General features: G+C 38.7%; 1 long non-coding RNA gene across 1 annotated transcript; it reads left to right on the top strand.

The window, feature by feature from the left end:
* The first annotated feature begins 245 nt into the window (after positions 1 to 245).
* Positions 246 to 4,475, top strand: LOC144889099 (uncharacterized). Its single transcript, XR_013621590.1, has 3 exons — positions 246 to 511; positions 1,478 to 1,500; positions 4,422 to 4,475. It is a non-coding gene; the product is annotated as an uncharacterized LOC144889099 (long non-coding RNA).
* Positions 4,476 to 4,886: the final 411 nt, after the last annotated feature.

Raw genomic sequence — 4,886 nt, 5'->3', positions numbered from 1 at the left:
GGTTGTGGCTCAACATCCTTCGTCCAGTTCTCTCAACTGTCCATTATTACCTCTCTGACCATATTTTAGTCCCAGAAAGAGCGGGTATTTTCTCAAATAAAAGCTAAAATCCTTTGCTTTGTAGATGAGACTGCCCACTTCATTTTACCTTCAAAAACTACTCCTGGTACCAGTGATCTGATCCTATCAGCCATAATCCATTGTACCTTTTGTTAGACTCTACATTTTCTCAGTCTCTTCTTGATTTTGGAATAATTCAAACAATGATTCCTCCCAGAACTCCAGCAGAGATGCTGAGGGCAGTTTGGAGGAGAAGCGGAGGTTGGTGTGCCAATTTGTGAATGAATCTGTGGATCTGATGAAGAGTGAAATAAACAAGAGGAAAATGGAGAAGCTTTCTCTTCTTGGGAAGCAGAGGGAGAAACTGGAGCAGCAGATGGAGGATCTACGTCAAGGAAAATCCACAATGGACACAGCACTCCAGGATCTGGAGGCCATTTCTTTTCTACAGGTGTGGTTTATCGTAAACGTATTGCAAAAGTTGTAATGTTTAAAATATATTGCTTTGGGGGGAGTCTGTCACTATTCAAGTATAAGCTTTTAGTTGAGGCCTTGTTACATGTCACGGTTGATGGTAAAGGTGCAGTACACGATACAATGGTTCAAAAATGATTAAATAAATTGACTAGAAAGGTGAGTGAATGCATTTCCAGGTGTGTTTATGTCATCATGAAGTGAGATTTAGGTTTTATCACAATGAAGGTTTGGGATAAGAGTGAGTTCATGTCATGGTCTCCAAAGCAGTGATACGGCACGACTACCTGGTCACTGTTGAGGGTTTCAATCATTTCATCCAAGGATTTTATCCAAGGGATGCTCATGTGGACCTCCAGGTACCATTCCATCATCGCTTTCATCATGTGCTGGATCATCGCGAATATTTTGGTTTATCCAGTGCCATGTTTATCCAGGTAGTCAAAGTTGCCTGTGTGTATCCACCTGGAGACATTAGAATGAATTATGGTCAAACAACTACTTCACATACTTTGTTCCTGAACAATTCAATGTTGTTCATGTGAATACTGTTCGGGTTACAGATTTACCTTATCGTGTGTTTTAACCAAAGGGAAGTGAAGTACTGTTTCAAAATTAAAATCAAATTTATCTTTTCCTTTTCAAATTGAAAACATCTTTGGTTTATTACCCTGTGCATGCGAAGCCTCCATCTCTTAAACTGTGACTCAATGCCGTCATATTGCAGTGTACATGGTGATGTTCAATATTGCCTCAGGAACACTAAACACCTGGATATTTTTAATGACGATCTTTAAAATCATCATTTTATTAAAATTGAAGAACGTAATTGAACACTGTGTGGGGTATCGTGTTCTGTGAACTCTCTCGTATTTAATAAATAAAAACAAACATTCATTCATTCAAATATCTTGATCTCATTATTTGTTTTCTTCCTTTTCAGGGTTCCAAGGACCTGCTAAAAAGGTGAGACTGCATTGGTATCCGACACCTTATCAGCACATCCTCATGTTTTTGACCCAATCGTGTTTTAAACATTTAAATATATTAAATAAATAATAAAATAAGAGAAAATCAAGGGAGACATTGAGAAATGAGGGTTGGGGAAAGAATTGAGGATGAGGGAAAGAATGAGGGTGAGGAAAGAAGGAGGATTCGGAAAAGAATGAGGGTTATGGAAAAAATGAGGGTAATGGAAAAATGAGGGTTAGGGTAAGAATGAGGGTTAGGGAAAGAATGAGGGGTAGGGAAGGCTGAAGCTCAGGGAAAGAATGAGGGTTTGGGAAACAATGAGGGTTAGGAAAAAAATGAAGGTTAGGAAAAGAATGAGGGTTATGCAAAAAATGAGGGTTGGGGAAAGAATTGAGGATAAGGGAAAGAATGAGGGTGAGGAAAGAATGAGGATTAGGAAAAGAATGAGGGTTATGGAAAAAATGAGGGTTATGGAAAAAATAAGGGTTCAGGTAAGAATGAGGATTCGGGAAAGAATGAGGGTTAGGGAAAGAATGAGGCTTTGGTAAAGAATAAGGGCGAGGAAAAGAATGAGTGTGAGAGAAGGACACACGGAGTGAACAAGATGTAACTTATTCAGGTTACTCAGTTGTCCTCGGGAACTTGATTCTTTTCCTCCCACGATTTTCTTTCCCATTTTGGATCTATACATGAAAAGTTTTTGGCCGACTAAGGGAGGAGATGATTATGAAGTTAATTTGTGTTATTTATTGGACACAAACTTTAATAAGCCCCTTAAATCCTCATTGATCCTCATTTGAGTTTATTTTTTTTAATTCATTCGTTTCTGTCCTTTTCTTCATTCTTTTCCATCCTCATCATCTTAAAACTATTGATTTCTAAATTGTTGAGATATATTGTGTTCATTGATGAACTCGAAGTGTTGAACATCCTTGAATATTCTGTTCTGCTAATTTGCTCGTGTTCTACCTGGTCTTATTGCTTCTTCTCTCCATCTCCATCCGTGATCTCTTCTCACATTATCTCCATGGCCATCTGTGATCTCTGCTCACCTTCTTCTCTCCATGTCCATCTGTGATCTCTGCTCACCTTCTTCTCTCCATGTCCATCCATGATCTCTGCTCACCTTCTTCTCTCCATGTCCATCTGTGACCTCTGCTCACCTTCTCTCAATGTCTGTCCATGATCTCTGCTCCCCTTCCTCTCTCAATGATCTCTGCTCACCTTCTTCTCTCAATGTCTGTCCATGATCTCTGCTCACCTTCTACTCTCCATGATCTCTGCTCACCTTGGTCTCTCCATGTTCCTCTATGATTTTTGCTCACCTTCTTCTTCAACTGCTCTTTCTAATTATTCCTCATTCCCTTCCAAACCATTTATTTCATAAAATAAATGAAATTTTTTCATAAAAAAAAAAAAATGAAATGAAATAAATAATTTCATTCCTTTCCAAACCATAATTTTAATTCATAAAACACCTCACCCCACACTGTCTTGAGAAAAGGACATGGAAGGGTCTTTTCAACTCTTGGTTTGCGTTTCCGAGCACGATCTATATTTCTTTGTCTGAATCTCGATATTTTCCAAGGTTCAAAGCATGAGCGGAAATTTGATGTTTCTCCAAATACTGTTAAACTTGAGGTTTTTGGAAGTGCCAACAAGGGGATTTGTTTTCTCCAGTGTTCAAAATATAAAACACAAGCTGAGGTACCCGGCGTTGCTCGGGGAAATTCACTGTAAGATGAATATTAAAATATAATATGTATTTTGAAATATTAATGGGTGCCAATTTGATTGATACAGCTGCATGAAGAAGTGAATGTATTTTATTTGTCAGATATCGGGCGCCCTGTTATATGAACTTTTCTAGAGCATTACTTGGTTCCTCCTAAGAACACAAGGGTACTCCAGCATGCATACGAGATTTTTTTGAATGTCCCTTCTTTTCTATAGTTTACCACATGGCACATATGATACAGAGGGACCTTTTCTATACCACTGGCATTTTCCCCCAAGAATGCTTGTTATCTTTCCACCATCAACTTTCACAAGGAACATCTCACCCAAAAAACGTTGCAAAGTCAGAGAAAATAAACAATTTCTTACATATGGAATCATAGGTATGCAAGTGTTATCCATGCATGGAACGCAATACACTGTCTAAGAGAACAAGACAAGTGCTTCAGTAGATAGTGTACATCAACATGAATTACAAAGAGATTGATGGACATTGGACATGGTTTACAACATTTGAACCTGGATACATGAATTACAAGGAGATTGATGGACAATGGACAAAGACATGGTTTATAACATTTGAACCTGGATTCTCTGCATCTTGTCCGAGGACCTCAAATGGGAACACCAACAGATGGTAACAAACATTACTTCTGAGAATGGTGTTGTCCCATGTCCCGCTGCAAACACCATGTTGGATTATTATCATCAAATTTCTTGTCTCTGCAGACAGATGGTTTTCTATCCCATCATTTCGGAACTTGTGCTTTGTTCTGTCCATCTCCTGTCAGGAAGCCGAGTCTAGGACCAACTGACTCACCAAGCCTGCTTCTTGCCTCGTGCTCTTCATCTTATCTTTCAATCATGTCATTCATCATTGATTTATTCTTTCCCCAACGCACACCTCATTCTCTACAACCCTCACCGACACTCTCTTTCCATCCTGTTCATCGTTTTTTTCTACCCGTTTACTTTATTCTCGATTAGGCTCCTCTAGAATCGAGACTTCTGAATAAAAATACAAATTAATCCAAAAATTCACTCGATCTATTTTCTATTTTTAATTATTTACAACTCTTTTGCATATAACTTGTTTTGTTATGTAAAAATGTCTTATTTTAACAATATTCTCTCCTCCAAGAATTTCTAAAAATGATGTTTTCCCTTTTTATTCCAAGGCTCGAGACCATGTCAGACTTTAAATCCGTGTGGAGGACACCGCTCCCAGTTCTGGACTTCTCGAAGAAGGAGAAGAATTTGGACGGGCTCATCACGCTCAATAAAAACTTCCTGGAGAAGATACAAAGTGAGTGACACAAACTGGACATTTCATCAAAAAATATTAAGGGAACACAAAACGTGGCACAAAAGGGAAGAGAAACGGGAAGAGAGAGAGAGAACGGCTCTCATTGGAGAGCAATTCCTCTGCCAGGTGAACAGTTTACATTTTGTATCCCAGAGTAGACCAGAAAATCACAATACAGAACCACATTTAATCAAAATCATCCATCCACAACTTTTGAGATATCCTGCGATATATCGTACCTCCCAATGGTGAAGCATCACTTTAAAAATTCTACGATCTGGATCCGGACCCGGATCTTCACCAAAATTGAATCGATTCTTCCTTCTCACACACACAA

Source organism: Myxine glutinosa, unplaced genomic scaffold (genome assembly GCF_964187855.1).
Source record: "Myxine glutinosa unplaced genomic scaffold, kmMyxGlut1.1 SCAFFOLD_790, whole genome shotgun sequence".
NCBI classification, from domain to species: Eukaryota; Metazoa; Chordata; class Myxini; order Myxiniformes; family Myxinidae; genus Myxine; species Myxine glutinosa.
This window is presented reverse-complemented; position numbering and strand designations above follow the sequence as displayed.